This window comes from Phyllostomus discolor, chromosome 8 (assembly GCF_004126475.2).
Source record: "Phyllostomus discolor isolate MPI-MPIP mPhyDis1 chromosome 8, mPhyDis1.pri.v3, whole genome shotgun sequence".
Classification (NCBI taxonomy): Eukaryota; Metazoa; Chordata; class Mammalia; order Chiroptera; family Phyllostomidae; genus Phyllostomus; species Phyllostomus discolor.
The window spans coordinates 44,977,003-44,996,437 of record NC_040910.2 but is presented as its reverse complement, the minus strand read 5'-3'; the positions used below and the strand labels follow the sequence as shown (position 1 = coordinate 44,996,437).

The following is a 19,435-nucleotide window of genomic DNA, read 5'->3' as shown; positions in this document are numbered from 1 at the left end:
AGCTTCATTGGCACACAGCACTCATTCTTTTACGTATTGTCTATGGCTGTTCTCACCATGCAATGGCAGACTTGTGTTGTTGCAACAGAGAACACATGGCCTGCAAAGCCGGAAATATTTACTCTCTGATCTCGTACGGAAAAAGTTTTCCCACCCAGTTCTAGACTCTCATTTGGTCATTCCCATGACCAGTAGGTTAGCTTCATGATCCTGAACAAAGGCTTCCTTCCTCTAAGCCTCAGTTTTCTCAATTGCAAAATGGGTGAGTGGTTCTTACCCCTTGCATAAGCTTGGCGGGCAATTAAAATTGGACACCGTGGGTGAAAAAGGGTCTTTGAAAGAGGTACAGCCCCTGTCGGTGCCCCTGGGTGAGGTCACGATGTTTAAACCCATGCCCCTAATCTCTCTCATGGCCATTGTCTTTTCTTCCTGTTAATTTTTTTCTGTCTCTTCCAGCGCCCCCATTCCCTTGCCTCTGTCTTCCCTTCTGTTCTCCCTCCCTGTCTCCTCTCAATATTCCTCCCCCACTTTCTTGTCCCAGACTCGGGGATGTGAGAAAGTTCCAGCAGCAATTGCAATCTCATCTCCTCTCATGTGGCTCCTAGATAAGACAGTAAAAATCCGATTTTCAGCAATTTGCTTCATTTGTGAGCTCTCTCGTGTCTCCCTTTCTCCCCCTGACACCAGCTTAGCAAAATTGCCTGGGCGGAGTGGATATTTTTAACTACTTACTAGTCAGAATACGGTCATAAAAAGTTTTGTGAGAAACTGGGCCCCAGCCCTGCTGTTGACAGTGTGATTGGGGGTTAGTGGAGGTGTTTAAGGAAGGGAGGAACCTGGACAAGTTGAAGGGAATGAACTATGCAGGAGAGGCAGGGGGAGGAAACAGAGTTATAGAACCAGAGACAGAGAGAGAGAGCTGTGGAGACAGGGTCTGTCCCACAGGAGCTGCTTCTTGTCTGGAAACAAAAGAGACACAAAAGAAGCTTCACAGACACTTTGGGAGAGTGGATCCCTTTCCCAACCAGAGGTGGTGGTAGAAACAATGAACATTTATTGAGCATCTACTGTGTACCAGGCATGGGCTAGGTACTTTCCATGTCCTTCACAGAATCCCTGCAGCAGATGATGAAAAAAGAATTTTTCTTCTGTGGGTATTAGTTAAGGTAAATGCTAGGCTGCTATGACAACAGGTATCCCTCACTGCCCAAACATTTGCTATTTGGAAAATGTATCTGAACTTGTCATCCAGACTTCTAATCTGAACTCAGGAACTGAATGGATGAGGCTAGCAAGGGAAATATTACAGTGGCTTAAAAAACACAGAAGGTCACTTCTGACTCACATAACAGCCATAGCTGGTACATGGCCTGAATTGCATAAAGCCAACCACTCTAGAGCGACAGGCTGTCTTCAAAGATATCACAGATGGCAGCTGTCTTAGTCCATTCGGGCTGCTATATCAGAATGCCACAGACTGGGTGGCTTGTAAATGACAGACATGTATTTCTCACAGTTCGGAGGCTGGAAGTCCAAGAGCAAGATGCAGTCATACTCGGTGTCCGGTAAGAACCCTCTTCCCGGTTCACAGATAGCTGACTTCTCGTTGTGGCTTTGTGTGTTGGAAGGTGCAAGGAGGCTCTCTGGGGTCTCATGATAAGGGCACTAATCCCATTCATGAAGGCTTCCCCCTCATGACCTAATGACCCTCCAAAGGCCCCTCCTCCTAATATAAGCACATTGAGGTTTAGGTTTCAACATGTGAATTGAGTGAGACACATGCATTCCATCCACAGCAACAGGCTTCGTAAATGCTTTGTCCCTGCATAACAGGGGCCACCCGCTTCCAGTCTGTCAGATCTGAGTCCTCACCAGCTGCGCACCTGCTAAGGTAATGCCATGTGATTTGCATTCTATTACCAAATGCTGTTAGTTAGATACCACTTTGGCTGCTGGAACAGAAATTTAACATCACTGTGGCTCAAACAAGAAATAACTTTATTTTAACACTCGCTTCATCGTCTGGGTGTAAACGGTCCAGGTTGGGATGGCTTACTACATTGTGGTGGGGATACAGGCTTCTTCTGTCTTCCGTTCGACCATCTTCAGAGTGGACCTAGGCGCCCTCCAACAGGTCCACCCTCCAGCCAGGGTGAGGGGAAGGTTGAGGAGGTTCTGCTCCGCCCCTTCATGGCTTACTCACAAGCTTTTGGCCAGAATGTAGTCACATGGCAAAAAGGAAGGCTGGGAAATGTAGTGTCTTTCCTGGGTGGCCATGCGCCCCACTTAAAAATGGAGGTGTTGTATTAATACAAAAGACAAAGAATACGGAGAGGAGAATGGGGAGTGACTGCTTAATCCGTTTGGGGTCTCCACTGAGAGAGATGAAAAAGTTCTGGAACGAGGGAGCCGTGTTAGTGGCACAATATCGTGAATGTACTTGGTGCTACTGAGGTGTGCACTGTAAAATCATTACCATGGTAAATTTTAGGTTATGAGTATTTTATCACAATAAAAAAGAATTTACTTGCAACAAAAGACAAAGAAAAGTGATATTGGGAGACAGTCAATGCCCCAAGCAGGAACCTGAGTGGAGAGGAGGAGCAAGCCATGCAAACGCCTGAAGCAGATTTTTCCTGGGAGGAAAAGCATAAGCAAAGGCCCTGAGGCTGGAACTCACTAGGTGTGTTTGGGAAACACTGAGGGGGCTGCAGTGGGAAGAGGGAGGGGTCAGTGGTAAGAGATGAGGACAGGACCTGGAGTCTACCCACACCCGAATGAGCAGGTGCCTGTCCCTCCACAGAGACTCGCTCTCTGCTGCCACCCGGATCCTGGTCTGCTGAGACCCAAACCAGAACCTGAGATGACATATGTGTGTTGTTAAAGCTGCTAAATTTGTGGGAATCAGTGACGACAGCAACAGGAAACTAATCCAAGATGCAAGACACAGTGGCGGCGAGGGTCGGAACAGAGGCGGGGAGACTGGGCTCGAGCACCATTTGGGGGGCTGGGGGGAGAATAGACTTTAGGGTGAGGGTGGAGCTGGGTAGAAGCAAATGAGTTGTCCGGTTGAGTGATTCTGGACTGTACCAGGTACAGACCTATAAAGAAAGATCCTAAGAAGTGAAGTCCAAGGTGGGTTTGGACATGAGGAGAGACAGACAGAGAGAGAAAGTCAAGGATGACCCAAGGTGTCTTACCTGAGTACAAAGATCTCCCAGCCCCCACCTCTGTCTGTGTCCCTCCAGCCTCCATCCAATCTGTGGAGGCCACACGCTGCCCTGTCCTCTAAAGCCTTGACCCTGTCTGGTGGCCTTCCACTCACCACATCTCCATTCCTAAATCAGCATGTCAGACGGAGCCGGAGAGGGGCCGAGGGCTGCTAGCCCCATGGCCCCCAATGGGAATAGTGGTCTACCTCCTCCTTCCCATCTGAGCCCCCGCAAAACCAGCTCCCATCTCACCCCCCACCCTCTATGCTTCTCTCTCGAATTTTTCTTCTCTTTTTGGTAACCAAATTATCCCACCTCTGCCTCTCCATGGGGGATGCCTGCTGGGCTGTGGGGGAGGAGGCGTTCGGGGTCAGGGTCGCAGCACAAGATATTAAACCATCCATCACCTGCCAATGGTGACTCCCCCCTGCTGGGGCCTTCGCCGGACTTGGTCCCTCTGTGAGCCCCTGGACCAGAGGCAGCTCCAGGCCTCCCCTGGAGGCCTGGGGAGCCTGTCGGAGTGAGGCTTCGGAAGCAGTCACAGACCTCACCCATCTGGGTCCGCAGATGGGTGCTGCGCTTAAATCCAGGTGTCACTTCATCACTCTGTGCCTCGGTTTCTCCATCTGTAAACTGGAGATGATAACATTTCGATGTCATTGAAGTTCACTGTGAGAATCACAGGCATGAATATGGTGGCTACGTCTGGCACATAGTCCTGTCCACGGTTTGCTGCTCTAACCGTTGTCCTCGTCCTAGCCTAGACTGATGATCATCTCAGAGGACTCCTTTCGATGCCAGTGAGGCGGGTCCCTGGTGGGGAACTCAAGTCCCGAGCCAAGAGTGTTCTTGGCTTCACACAGGAAAGAATTATCCCCAAGCCGGCATAGAGTTTAAAGTGGAAGGGAAATTGGTGAGCAGAGAGGATAAGCAAGGAAAGCCACTTCTCAGAGTGGCGGACTCTCCTCACCGGAGAAGAGGTTAAGCTTATATCTGTTTGTAGTTTCTACGGAAAATTGCTGGTATAGGGAAATAGAGGAAAGAAACATTGGGATTAACTTTAACGTTTACAAGGCATATTTTGTGGTCTGTTTTCCCTTTATGGTGTAGGTAAACGATAAGGTACAGGTAAGTAGCTATTAATTAATCTGTGCAGGAGTGTTTTTGTCCCGAGGCTCCTCGTGGTCTGCTTGCATCTTCGGTCAGCCGAGTTCCGTATTAGCAGCACGTGGCAGGCCTCTGACCTTAGTTTGTTGGACTTCAGTTAATTTATATAGTCCTTATACCCCTCTTCTGTATTATTTTCAGATAACAAGGCTCAGCGCTTTGCACTGGCTGTTCCTTCTGCCTGGAATGCCCTTCCCCCAGATACCCGTGTGACTCCTCTTTGCCTGCTTTGGGGCTTTGCTCAAATGCCACCTCCTCGGTGAGGTCACCCTGCTGAAATTACATGTAGTTCCCCTGCCTACCCTCACCCATCCCTGTTTTATTTCTCCATCGAGTACACCGCCACCTCCTGTACTGTAGGCTGTGTTTGGTGGGCCTATCTGTCCCCCCACTGGAGTGTCAGCCCCAAGGGCAGGGGTTTACTAATGTACTGCCCAGCACACTACCTGGCATAAAATAAACACTCAGTAAACATTTGTTGAGTGAATGAATGAGTGAATGAAATCCATTCCTCCACGAGTGCTCCCAAGGCTGCTCTGGCCAAGCCTGTCAGCAGTCCTGGGTCTTCTGGGGATGCGGGAGGTGTCAGCGGTCATGTGCAGGGGCCTAGCTGGTCCTCCAGCATCTTTGTGTGGACTTCTGTTTTAATTGAAGTAAACTTCACCTAACATAGAATCAACCATTTAAAAGTATACTATCCATTGACATTTCACAAGTTCACCATGTTGTACAACCAACCACCTCTACCTAAAGCTCCAGAATTTGCCCTGGCTTGCATGACCCAGTGGATTGAGTGCCAGCCTGCGAAACGGAAGTTCACTGGTTTGATTCCTGGTCAGGGCACAGGCCCGGGTTGTGGGCTGGGTCCCCAGTTGGGGGCATGTGAGAGGTAGTCAATCGATGTGTCTCTCCCTCTCTTTCTTCCTCCCTTCCCCTCTCTCTAAAAACAAGTGAATAAAATCTTCAAAGAAATAAAGTTCCAGAATTTTCTATCACTCCAAAAGGAAACTTGTACCATAAAGTGACTCCCTGTTTTTCACCTTCCTCCTCGCCCCTGCAGCCACCAATCTGCTTTGCCTGTGGATTTACTAATGCTGGTCTCTAGTTCCATCCGCATCACATGTGCGTCAGTGCATTGTTCCTCTTTATGCTTGAGTGGTGTTCCGCCGGGTTATCTCCACGTTTTGTGCATGGCTCTTTAAAAGGCACCCTTTCCTCTGGGCAGATGCGGGGGGTGACGTGGGGAACAGATGACATCAGCTCTCGCTCCGGCTTCTGTCCAGCACTCCTGTGCAGTGAGCAACCTGTTCGCAGCAACCCTGCCTGCGCGAAGGGTCTCCTGAGCCGCTCAGGAGGTGGGGGGCACTGTGAAGACCGCCGGGGGCTGCACCTCCTCACTTTGGCTTTCAGTCTGCCAACACCTAATCTCTATGGCCTGCTCCCCCCTGTGGAAAGTCGTCAGGGCATTGGGCCACTCTGGGTGGTGGTGCAGGCCTGGCAGCCCCCCTTCCTGTTACCTCTGCTATGCCTCCCTGGCCCCTCTCGCTTCTGGAGGCCCTCACCTTCCCCAGCCCCTCACCTTGTGACTTCTCTGCAGCAATCTTTCTTTTTTAATTTTTATGTATTGATTTTTTTTTATTGAACTGAGAGACAGAGACAGACAGACAGACAAGACATTGATTTGTTGTTCCACTTATTCATGTGTTCATTGGTTGAGTCTTGTAGGTGCCCTGCCCAGGGATCGAACCCACAACCTTGGTGCATCCAGAAAACACTCTAACCAACTGAGCTGCCGGCCAGGGCTTGCAGCAGTCTCTACCCAGCCTGGAGTCCCACACCCGCCTGCTGCTCTCAATCCTCTCTCTGTCTCTCCAGCACACTGGCTATTTTTATTTTTCTTTCTTATTAAATTTCCAAGTTCTGCAAACACCATGGCCCCTGCCTCACCGCCCCTTCCCCCCTTTCCCTCAGAGCAGATTTGATTCACTTGCGTTTTATTAACAGATTAAAAAAACCGCAGCTGCCACCACACTGTGCTTTCTCTGCTTTCTTGGAGGTTTCAGTGAAACTAGACGGAGGGGGAGAAAGCTGTAGGGTCCTCCCAGGGGTTTATCTTTGCCCTCCTCCCTGCACCCCAGGGTGTCTGGACCTTTCCAGCACAGCCTGAAGGGGGAGATTGGGGAGGGGCTGAGCCCCTTCCTGGGTTTGGGGAATTTGATGGGTGTCAGATCTGTTGTCCCTAGGTGGAATTGAAATAAATAAATAAATAAATAAATTCCATATGAAACTGCCCTCCACCCCAGACACTGGGTGCTGGAGGCTTTGGGTGGGGAGCAGGCAGCTACCCTGGTGGCCCTAGGAAGTGGGGGCTTAGATTTGGAACACCTCCCAATCCAAACCTAGAGTTGCCTCCGCTCTCTCCCTTCAGATGGCTGGCTGAGGCCATGAGGGCTCCCGGCTGGGACATCACCTACCCTGGCCCAGCTCTCCCGCCTTTCCCTCCCCGGGAGAATCTGACCCCCTGTTCTCCCCTCACTCCTTGCCTCCCAGAGCTGAGAGCAAATCACTTCCTCATACCCTCAGGATGTCCCCCCTCCCCAATTTTTTGTGGCAGTTGCCATGGCAACCAAGCACCTAGCTGCACTTTATTTTCCTGGGATACAGGATGGGCGATGGTGAGGCCAACCGGGTCGGTTCAGATGGGACCTTTCTCTCCCTCCCCCGATGCCCACCCTCCCTCACAGGGCCTGGTCCAGGCTGTGTTCACAGGCCAGACTGCCAGCCTGGCTTTCCTTGCTGGGCCATGGCTCCCTCCTGGGTCCATGATCAGCCCCCAAAGCTAAGGTTAAATGGTGCTCTGGTTCCTAGTGGAATCTCTTTCTCCCTCCTTCTCTCTTCCCTTTTCCTTTACAACCCCCTAATCAGGGTGGGCTGGTGCCGTGGGGCAGGATGGCCACTGCACAGGAGGCACTGGGTGGGCTCAAGCCATGCTTCCTTTGCTCAGGTGCCCCTGTGGGTTAACCTCTGCCATAACCGGCACTAACTCTGTTCGCTATTAGGAGAGTCAGTAACTTCAATAAAAAGTTTCAGTTCTGTCCTGACTGGTATGGCTCAGTTGGTTGGGTGTCATCCTGCAAGGCAAAGGGTCACCAGCTGGATTCCCAGAGGGAGCACATGTCTGGGTTGTGGGTTTGGTCTCATTTGGGGCATGTATGGGAGGTAACCGATTGGATTGATGTTTCTCTTCCTCTGTTTCTCCCTCCCTTCCTTCCTTTCTCTCTAAAAATAAATAAATAAAATCTTTAAAAAAATCAGTCTGGTCGTACCCCAAAGCAGGGGAGGAAGGGAAGCCTTGTCAGGACTTTGGGGTTGTGAACAACACAAGCTATATACTCCAGAGAGAGCCAGCTTGAGCAGGAGGAACTTCTAGAGGGGGCAGGACTGGGGGCAGGACTGGGTAGCTCCGCCCACTGGAGGTGGAGCTGATTTCCTTTACACCCTGTGGAGTTGGTGCACAGTTTTTTGACCTGCTTTGGCGTTTGGGTGCAGCAGCATCGCCAAGGCTGTTGTGAACCAGGGCCTCAGGAGGTGCTCCATGTTTCTGCTCACCGTCTGGAAACCTTGCCGCTGTCACATGACCAAAACCCAGGCTAGTCTTAAAGGAGAACCCTATCCCCCAAGCCGAGGCCATCCTGGACCAGCTTGCAGCCAGCTGGGCGCCAGACATGCGCAGAGTCTAACCTGGGTGAACAGAGTGTGCCTGCTGGTCCCACAGCTGACCACAGACTCAAGAATGAGCCCGACCAAGACCAGAACTGCCTTTGACACAGATGGCAGAGCCCTGACGACTGTTGAGTGTGGAAGCCACTGGATTTGGAGGCTGTTAGTTACGCAGCATAATGGCCAGTCAGTAACTGATACTGATTTGGTTACTGTCTCCTTCAGTTCCTTATAAATTCTTTTGAGTCCCTTCCTCCTTTCTTGACATTTCTCTAAGTGCATCCCCTCCACTCTCTCCCTCTCTCACTTCCACTCAGACTCACAAGCCCCCTGGCTGATCCTCACTTCCCTCGCCCCTCCTGGTGCTTCCTGGGGCCCCCTCAAATTCTCGTCTCAGGGTCTGACACAAATTCTTATCTCAGCCTCTGGAGGAACCCATTCTAAGGCAGCTTTAGAAACTAGAGAAGATTCTGGGTTTGGGGCGAGGACACCTGCTGGTGCTGGGTACCATCTGATGACACCAGGAGGCGCCTGATGTCCAACCATGCCACATTTGGGGGTACTAAGGTAGACCCAGGGCTTCAGAAGGAGGCAGAAGAGCTCTCCACAAATACACTCATCTGCCCCAATGACTTGCACATCCATGGATGACTGTGTCCCTGGTCCACGATTTCATTACCAGTGGCAAAATAGCACTATTTCCCATCTACCGGTGCATTGTCACATTTATACACCTGCATTCCCCACCAGCCTGGGAACCTCACGGCAGAGCCACCAGCTCCCGAGAAAACAAACGTTTGCTAAGTGAATTTGAATTCAGGAGATGGAGCCACTGGAAAAAATAGAAAATAAACAGGTATTTGTTGTTTAGGAAAACAAGGCAACGCTCCCTGTGCTTCTGGTATCAAAGACCGCCCAACTCCACCTCCTCTGTCCTCCAGGTTTGGCTGTGAGTCGAGGACACTGCCTGGCCTCCACCCACCTCCATCACCACCATCATGCGATGGACTCGGAACGGTCGGGGGCTGCGGGGAGAAGGAAGATTGTCCGTCTCTAGGGATCAACAGAGCTTTCCTTAAAATTTTTCTTTTATTTTAAACCTCCTCACAATTCAAACGTTTCTCTTATTATCTTCTGCCGAGGGAAAAAATTAATAACACGGTGCAATATAAAATACTAAATTAAAGGCATTTTGGAACCAGCAATTATTTCATAAGCTTCTCTTTTATTGCTGCACTAATGTGCCTAATTGCTGTCTTAATGAGGACATTAATTTCTAGCTAATGTGATGTTATTATAGAAATTGCAGTCAATCTCTTAAAAAGGGGAAAGTGCTAGAAAGCTGTCCCATGAGGCTGGGGTTCTGGTCACCCTGGGGCTGAGGGGCAAAGGAGAAGAAAGGAGATGGTGCTGGACCCCAGGCTCAGGGTAGGGGTGGCTGGGGGTCAAGGAAGGGGGCAGGCATGGGAGTCTCTCGGGCTGTGGGCAGCCTGGGGAGGCCCCAGCCAGACGCAGCTGTTGCCACGCCTGGGGGTCTAGGTGATGAGATTTAATAGGGGAAAGCATTAGAACAATTGTAAAACCTAACGTCAGTGGCAGGAACTGTGCAGCATTTTATATCTTAATTCTTGCAATAACCCTATGAACTAGATAGCATCATTATTCCCATTTTATGGATGGGGAAACTGCAGCACAGAGAGGTGAAGTAACCTACCCATGGTCACCCAGCTAGTAAATGGTGGAGTTGGGCTTTCACCCAGCCTGTCTGACTTAACCACTGAGCTATCGGCCAGTGCCCTACCACCATCAGTGATGATAATAATAGTCTCAAACATTTTTGGGGAGAGTGTATTATGTACCAGCACTGCACCAAGCCCCTCATGCATCATCTCAGGGTGGGCTCCTATTAGAAAAATAGCAGCAGGTGAAACCACACCTGAGTGCGGCTGATACAACAAGAGGACAAGGCTAGGGGCTGAGGCTGCACCCCCACAGGACCAGGAAATACACTGTAGGGCGAGGAACCTGACCTTGGGTGTGTGGCTGACCTTCTCTGTGCCTCAGCTGCTCATCTATACATTGGATAATAATGGAATCTACCTACTAGGGCTGTTTTGAGCATTAAGCAAGTTCAAATATTGTACTAGTCAGAGTAAGTATACCCCAGTCACTGTGACAGGCATCCCCAAGCCCCCAGGGCTTATCACACTACAGGCTTATTTCTCATTCACATGGCAGGCGGCTCTGCTCCACCTGCAGACACAGCCTCACTCTGAACTGTGGTGCCACCCCCTTCCAGTGTCTCAGAGCCCTCTGCAAATCCCTCCCTGTCCAGACAGCAGGTGACAAAGGCAGAGAGAGAGAGTGCCTAGAGAGAGGAAGGGGTGTGCAGTTTTGAAGACCTGAATGTAAAATGTTTAGAGGCTACTCCCAGCTGCACTAGTATGGTCCAGCCACACCAGGATGAAGATGAAGAATGGGTGTGAGGGCAAAGTAGCCCAGGCTGGCACCCCGATGTCCCCCAAAGTTTAGTCACTCACCTCCATCTTCTGCACATCTCCTTATCAAGCATACAGCAGGCACGGCCCAGTGGGTTTAGCTGGTAAAAACGCAACAGTTTTTTAAAAAAAGGTTTTATGTATTTACTTTTAGAGAAAGGGGAAGGGAGGGAGAAAGAGAGGGAGAGAAACATTGATCAATTGCTTCTGTAGGCCCCCAACTGAGGACCCGGCCAGCAACCCAGGCATGTGCCCTGACTGGGAATCGAACCTGTGACCTTTTGGTTCACAGGCCATTGCTCAATACACTGAGCCAGACCATCCAGGGCAACACTTTTAAATTCCCAAAGTTTAAGCAGTGAAAGGAGGAGAAGTTCTCCTCTCCCCATGGCCCTTACCCCACACTTGAAAACAAACAAACAGACAAATGGATGACAATGAAAAAAAAGGGATCAGATTCCCATCTTGGGCCACATGCTCATCACTGGAGGTGAGGGAAAGTCAACCCCGCCACAATGTTCCCCATGGACCTAAAGTGATGTAGAGTCATTTCCTCAAAGGAAAACTGTAAAAGAGGAAAGGGATGCCAGGAGACTCCCAGGAACCTGGACTCCATGTAGGCTGGTGATTGAAGCACAAGGTGCAATTAGCCCAGAGAATTAGGAACCTGAACAAATGAAGTCTGAACCGAAACTCTCTGTCTGGTTCCTGGTTCTCACATACTTGTGTTTACTCAGAACACAGTCTAGGGGCCCTGTCTGGGTAGCTAAATTGGTTAGAGCATCATCTGGATATGCCAAGGTTGTGGCTTCGTCCCCCCAGGTCAGGACACATACAAGGACCAATCAATGAAGGTATAAATAAGTGGAACAAATCTCTCTCTCTCTCTCTCTCTTCCCTCCTTCCTCTCTCTCTAAATTTTTTTTTTTTAAAGAACACAGAAGATTTGTTCACTGTTGTTCAAGACATCAGAGTCATGGAGAGGGGAGGTAGTTACTGTGGAGGCAGGAATGGAGGAGCTAAGTCAGCACCCAAGGGGTCAGCCTGAGGTGAGGGCGGATGCTGCAGTTACTCAAGCACAAGCCATGATGCTCTAAAAAAAGAGACCCAATAATTCAGCAGCTGTAACAAGATGACTGTTTATTTCTTGCTCATGTAAATGTCCAGAGGTTAATGGTCCGGGGCTAGTGGGACAGTTTTGCTGTTCACATTACTGGTGGATTCCCCCTGGGGTTCCCTGGGGAATCAGGTAGAAGGACTTGGAGGGCAACAACTTCCTTTGAAGGACAAACCTGAAAGTTGCACACATCCATTGGCTAGAACTTAGTCACATGGTCACACTTAGCTGCAGGGGAGAGTGGGAAATGTAGTCTCCAACAGAGAAACTATGTGCCCAGGTAAAACTCAGGAGGCTATAATTTTAAAAAATTAAAAAAAAAAAAAGAGGAGAATAGATGCCAGCAGCTGGATCTGCCGGCTGGACCTGCTTCATTTGGGACTGGGCTCTGCCATCTGGGATCATTGGCCCCGTGCAGAAGGACAGGACCACCCCAGCTCCATACTCCATATTCTCTCTGCATGCACATACACTCACACACAAGTGATCTCTTTATTAATTATTGATTTACTTTTAAATTTATTTTAAATTTAAATTTTTATTTATTTTAAATGTATTTTAAATAACTTATTATTATGTGCTTTTTTACTATTTATTCATTCACCCACAGCAAACAGGCTAAATGAACAGAGTACCTGGCACTTAGTAGGCTCTCATGAAAAATGGCGACCACGAAGCCTGGTCTCACTAAACCTGTTTCTTCTTCCTGTACACGCAGGAAGACTACATTTCCCAGCCTCTGTAATCGCTGGGTAAGGTGATGATGAGCCTGATTTCTGTCCAATGGGATGCAGAAATGATTGGTCTACTTCTCAGATAGGTTCCTAAAATATCCTACCCGTCCTCTGGCATCAGTCAGCCAGCCAGTCAGGTGTGAAGGATGAAGGGGAGGGCTCTGAGTTTCTTAAACTGGCTGGGGTAGGGCTGGGGGTTGAGGGGCGATGTTTCCGGAACTCCACATTCTCACCTATAAAGGAGGTTAATGACAGCATCTACCTCATAGGGCTATTTTGAAGATTTAATGAAATGAATTAATTTTTGAAAGGTGAAATATATTCATTTTACCATTAATTCATTTCCTTAATATTTAAAAAGTGAAATGAATTTATTAAATGAATTAATATTTCAAAAATGCTTACAGTAGTACCTAACAGGGGGTTGAGTACTATATATGTTTTCAATATATTTTAATGTATAATTTAATAAATAAGCAATATACCTGCAACTGCAGTTAACAAATAGAACATGACTGACACCTAAACATTGATAAAATAAATACCTATGTCACCCAAATGTGTCATTATTACATTGAGGGAAAAGAACAGGAAGCTAGGAGAATAACCCCAGGGGAAACAAATTTAGATAGGGAGGGGGTCAAGAAAGGTATCTTCTCAAGACATTGATTGCACTTTGAGCTAAGTTAATGGATGTGGAAATTAGCTGGCGAAGAGTGGGAGGTAGCCTTCCAGGGAGAGTGAACCGTACATGGAAGTCCCTCAGATGTGCACACATGTGTCATACTCGAGGACTGTGGCCTGAGCACCATGAGGAAGGGAGGGTGGCAGAGAGCTGATGTGGAAAAGCCCAGCAGAGGACAAAGACTATGTTAGTCAGTCTGAACTTCATCTTAAAATGGGAATCATTAAAGGGTTTTGGTCTGATTTACATTTTAAGAAGATGGCTCAGTGGATTGAGCACCGGCCTGTGAACCAAAGGGTCATCCATTTGATTCCCAGTCAGGGCACATGTCTGGGGTGCTGGCCAGGTCCCCAGTAGGGGATACACGAGAGGCAACAACACATTGATGTTTCTCTCCCTCTCTTTCTCTCTCCCTTCCTCTCTCTAAAAATAAATAAAATCCTAAAAAAATAAATAAACAAAAAAGAAGATGGTTCTAGCCCTGACCAATGAGCCTCAGTTGGCTGGGTATTGTCCTGTAAAGTGGAAGGCCGTCGGTTCGATTCCCGCTCAGGACATCTGCCTGGGTTGCCGGTTTGGTCCCTGGTTGGGGCATGTGTGAGAGGCAACTGATCCGTTTTTTTGTATCGATGTTTCTCTCCTTCTCTTTCCCCCGCCTTTCCCATCTCTTTAAAAATAAATAAATAAAATCTTTTTTTTTTAATTAAAAAAAGAAAAGATGGTTCTGCCACTCAAATCCCACACACTGGCAGTGGGAGGGTGTATGACAAAACCAATTTGGAAAACTGTTTTACTCATCTACGAAAGCTGAATATTTACCTGTTCCATGATCCTGTGGTTCTGCTCTTGGGCAAATAGCTCCAAAGTGGAAACTACCCACCAGTCCATAAGAATAGAATGAACAGATTGTGATAAGTCACATCATGGAATACTATGCAGCAACAAAAAAGAGAGCCCCATTGCTTCCTGTAATAAACATGGATGAATCTCACAAACTCAATATTGGAGAAAAGAAGTGCACACAGAAGAAGACACAGTGTCTGAGTCAATTTACATGAAGTTCTAGAATAGGCAAAACTCTTCTGTGGTGATAGAAATTGGGCAACAGGGTAGTGACTGGAAGGGGGTCTCTGGGGGGCTGTTCTTGATCTGGTGCTGGTAACATGGGAGTATTCATTTCATAAAAATTCATGGAGTGGTAAGCTTGTGATATACACATCTTACGGTAGGGTATGTTCCAGTAAAAAAGACTTTTAGGAGTTTAAAAAACAAAGATGGCAATGGCCATGTTGAGGAAGAAGATGGGCAGGGACGGCTATTTTATCATTGAAGCAAGAGGGGAAGTTATCGCTAAGGGGAAGGCAGAGATGTAGGCAGTGCTGTGCTGGGCTGCCTCATACTAGACACCTGTCTTCCCAACTTAGGGACGTCCCAGTGGAAACTTATGATGTAATATTGGTATTTTGAAATCAGCCACGGTGGGAGGGAGTATTTACACCATGGAAATTGGCAGGCACTACAGACTAGGGTCTTTTCTGTTTTTCCTTAAGAGCCACTCACCACTCACTATACCGTTGGATGTAGATAAAGCAAGGGCATGCTTGCAAACAGTTCTGTCTGTGCTCTGGCATGCTGACCCTTGATCCCTGAGAACACAGAGCTGGACGAGGTCCACAGAGATGGCACTTGCAGAGCTCACAGGTTGTGGAGAAAAGAGACAAGTAAGTCTACTCAGCAAAGTAAGAAAATGCTCAATAGGAGTTCCAGGAGAGTCTTGTTTTGGGTAATTTCTGATTAGAGGTTTACAGGATGAATAGGAGTTTTCCACAAGCGTGGGAAAGCAGGCCTGGCAGAAGGAAAAACATGTGCAAAGACTTGGGGTTTTTAAAGGCTGCATCAGTTTCCTGAAACTTTAGGGTGCTTGATAAGGGTAGCACAAAGGGTGAGGACTGGTTGAAACCAGCCCACGGGTGTGCTTTAAGAAATATTTGGATTGATCATCAAGATGTAAATAGTTAAGGATTTTGTATAAAAATCCAGGCTTTTCTAGAAAAAACAACAACAACAGAAAATCTGGTAACTTTGGGCCTGCCTTTCCATAGAGCATAATGGAAAAGTATTTCCCAATTCTCCGTAGTCCCCACCACTCCCTATAATCTCCCAACACTGTGGCCGGGTCTGTTACCATTTTAGCATCTTGCTCACAGTATTTGCTGCTTTCCCTGTGACAGAGCAAGACCTAACCACACTCACATCTCAATTTAGAAAAGGAAAATGAAATAAGTCCAGGAACTACATTTTCCTCACCCTTGACTGGCTTTGCCCTTTATCTTTCCTGCCCAGTGGCCTCTGTAGATGTTTGAATTTGTTACCCCTGATGTAGCATTGAGATATAAAGCTGGGTCACAGCGGTTTTATGTGCCAGCTCAGAAGCGCATTTTGTCCTTTAGGCTATGGGCAACTATTGAAAATTTTTAATTCAATTATTCAACTAATAGTTTGTAACAAAAGGTCTTGATGCCCAATTTGTATCCTTCCAGCCTCCCCAGTTTCAGCAGGCGCCAGTTGCCATCCACTGCTGCTGTCTGCAGCCACTCCTGGCTGGAGGGCTTTTCTGAAGCTTTCAGTGGCTTTTCTGCCCCATGCAGCAGGCTGGAAGCACCAGGGAATAATCCTCATACCTCAGCAGTGCTTCTCAACCTGACAGGAGTTGGTGGACAGATGGGCCACCTCCCTCACCCCTTGACAGTGTCCTACACTGGCCCCCCAGAGGTCCCCAGTTTGGTTGAGCTGCAACTGCCCACAGAGGTGGCTGGCTTGATGACACATCCGTTGTTAGCTGTCTTCTGTCTGTCCCTGTGCCCTACTGGTGTTTGCTGTGGCCATCTCCTAGATAAACAACTTGCTTTTCGGATCCTTTCCTCAGGCTCTACATCTGAGTAACCCAAACTAAAACCTAGTTATTAAGCAGCCGCTCTGTGCTGGGGATCAAAGAGCACACTTCGTGCCCTTGGGGATCACTTTCACACCATCATGAAGTAGAGGAGTCATGAGCTGAACCATTGTTGTCAGGGACAGTCTGTACACAAAGTCATTACATTGTATACCCAAAATTAATGCAATGTTATATGTCAATTATGCCTCAATGAACATTTTGAATAAAATAAAATTTAAAGTATGTCCCAAATTCTTTGATACTCTTCCTTTCAAGAGATGAAGCCCCATCTACCCCTTTCTTGAGTGTGAGCTGGCTGAGTGACCATCTTCTAATGAGCAGCACGTGACACAGGTGGCACAGTGTGGCAGAGCTTTCAGCCTCTGTCCTGGGGCGGAGGAAACGGGCTCAGCCAGGCAGTGGGTTCAGTTGGGCTCTGCCCCTGCGGGTCCCAGAAGGAACTCTGGAGCTTGAACTGCATAGCACCGTTGTTTCAGCTTGAGGCACGGAGGCTGGCCGCATATCAGACAGCTACTGGCTGTGGGCTGCATCTGGGTGGAGGGAGAAGCCTCCCTTGGGGCTCCCCATCTCCACAGAAGGGGGCTCCCATGAGCAGGAGACATTCTCCAGAGGAGAGGCAGGTGGGAACCATTGGTAGCCAATACTGGAAGTGGGCAGAAGATGGAGGCCCTGGCCCAGAGAAGCAGATCTGGGTGGGGGCCCCAGCAGTGTCTCCCACAGTGGCCATCAGCCACATACAGGTGGGGGCGGGGCTCAGCCCCATCATTCATTTTATTTTGTTCAATTTTTATTTTTTTAAATCCTCAGTTGAGATTGTTTATTGACTTCTAAAAGGAGAGGAAAGGAGTGAGACAGAGAGAGAGAGACAGAGAGAGAGAGAGAGAGAGAGAGAGGGAGGGGGAGAGAGAAACATCCTTGGGAGAGAGAAGCATCAATCAGTTGCCTCTCATTTCTGCCCTGAGGATCAAACTCGCAACCCAGGCAGGTGCCCTGATTGGGGGTTGAACCTGCAACCTTTTGGTGTATGGATGATGCTCCAACCAACTGAGTCACCCGGCCAGGGCCATTCATTTTAAATATTTTTATTTAGTAAACAGTTATCTAGCAGCAGTTGATAGATAAGTGTCTGCCAAATAAAATAAGATGGAGTTTGTATTCATCTAGGATATGTACACATTCAAATCTTCACAACAACCTGTAAAACGAGCATTGTTTTGCCAGCACTCCAGACGGCAGTCTCAGGGAGCCTCCCCCTCACCGACCAGGGCCCACTGAGCCCCCGGCCCCTGCCAGTCACCCCCATCCATCACGCAGGCCAGTGCCCCCAGCTCGCCCTGCCTCCACCTGGCACATCCTCCTCCTGCTCTTAATTGATTCTTAATCTGCAGCCTTGGGGCAGTGCTGCTGAGGAGGCAGGTGGAAACCATTTCCTTCAGAGCCAGCAGTGCTAAGGGCCGTTGAGGGGGACTCCCACCCCTCCAAGCCCGGTCTCACTTTCCCTCTGTTGTCCTAGGAGCTTTGGGAGAGCATGTGGCAAAAAAACTCCCCCAAAACCCATAGCTTTGGGGGGCCCTGGGAGATAGGACAGGGTTTGCATTATGGTGCCCATCGAGGTCCACTTGTCCCCCAAGCCCGGAGGTTGCACAGGGGCGATCCTGCTCACCAGGGGCAACTTGGCCACGTCTGGAGGTGGATTTGGTTGTCACGACTGGGAGAGAGGGCGCTACTGGCACCTGAGGGGTGGGGGCTGGGGATGCTGCTTGACACACCACAGGGCACACAGCGTGGCCCCACCCCAGAGGGTGATCTGTCCCCAGTGTCAACAGCACAGAGGCTGGGGACCCTGCCCTAGGCCCTGCCTCCAACTCTAAATCCCAGCTACTTCCAGCCGGCAGTGCAGCACGGTGAGGGGAACGGCCAGGACACGAGAGTGTCCACGGCTCCCCCAGGTGACTCTGATGTGCAGCCAGGGCTGAGAACTGCCAGGCAGAGGGTCAGTTTTTAGTCCCTCTTCCCCTTCCTCTGGGGTCAGTGGGTCGGGTGGGCCAGTCTGGCGGGAGGGTGGAAGAGTCTGCCCAGGCAATAATAGCCCTACAGCCTTGGTTCCGGGGCTTCCCTGGGCCCCCCACCCTGTGCAACTGGAGGATCAGAGACCTCCGGGTGCAGAAGACTCAGCTGCGGCCCTGCCTGTCTGCTCTTCTGACCCTCCTTGGGGGTTGAGGCGGGGAGAGAGATGGGCATAAAGTGACAGGCCCCAGAACTTCAAATGGGAAGACAAAGTCCAAAAAAATAAATGAGTGGAGGGAAGAGGAAGGAAGGAACCCTGAGGAGAAGGAGTGAACTAGGGAAGGAGGGGAGGGAATGGAGTGATGGGAGCCATTGAGGGAGACGAGGCCCAGGGTCCACGTGTGCCTGAGCACACAGGTTGCCTGTTCCCCAGCACACACGCGCTCACACTCACAGGCTCATACTCCCTCACAGCCCCTTAAGTCCCCACAGTCACACACTCTCAGTTACACACTGTCAAATTCTCATACACTCACATTCTCAAATTCTTACACCATCATACACTCTGACATATACTCTGACATCCTCACACACTCATACACATCCACACACTCTCACTTTCCCATGATCAGTCTCACCCTCAGAATCATGCACACACACCCTCGAATTCTCACACAATCACATGCTGACCCATTCTCACACACACTCTCACACAATCACACACTCTCATCCTTCACACTTATTGCTACTTCACACACACACACACACACACACACACACACACACGTTTGTTTAGTGCCCGTCCAGGATGTCAGTACCACGCAGGCAGGCATCACTGTTGGTTTTTTTAAAGATATGGACACTTCACGAATCTGCGTGCTGTCCTTGTGCAGGGGCCATGCTAATCTTCTCTGTGCTGTTCCCATTCCAGTGCACGTGCTGCCGAAGCAAGGCAAGCACTGGGCAGACATTTAATCTTGTTCACCCCAGTGCCCCTGGTGCCCAGAACAGGGCCGGACACACAGGAAGCACTAGATTAAATGTGCAAAAACTCACACATCTCAAATTCTCACACAGCCGCACGCTCACACACATCAACATAAATTCCCACAGTTACACATTCACACACAAGCTCCGCAAATTCCTCTGTCTTCCCCTCCACCGGCCACAGGCACCCTAAGACTCTGTAAATGTCAGCAGCTGTGCTACTCTGGCTCAGGCAGGCCAGGGAGGCGGGGGTGAGAGGCAGGCAATGGGCCAAGCCCCGGCCCCTCCACTCCCCACAAGCTTGAAGATGCCCCGAATTCCTCTGTTTTAGGACTGGGCAAATTTAGAGTAA

At 49.2% G+C, this 19,435-nt stretch overlaps 1 non-coding gene across 1 annotated transcript; it reads right to left on the bottom strand.

The window, feature by feature from the left end:
• Window positions 1-18,944: 18,944 nt before the first annotated feature.
• Window positions 18,945-19,056, bottom strand: LOC114504352. Its single transcript, XR_003685134.1, has one exon. It is a non-coding gene; the product is annotated as a U6 spliceosomal RNA (small nuclear RNA).
• Window positions 19,057-19,435: the final 379 nt, after the last annotated feature.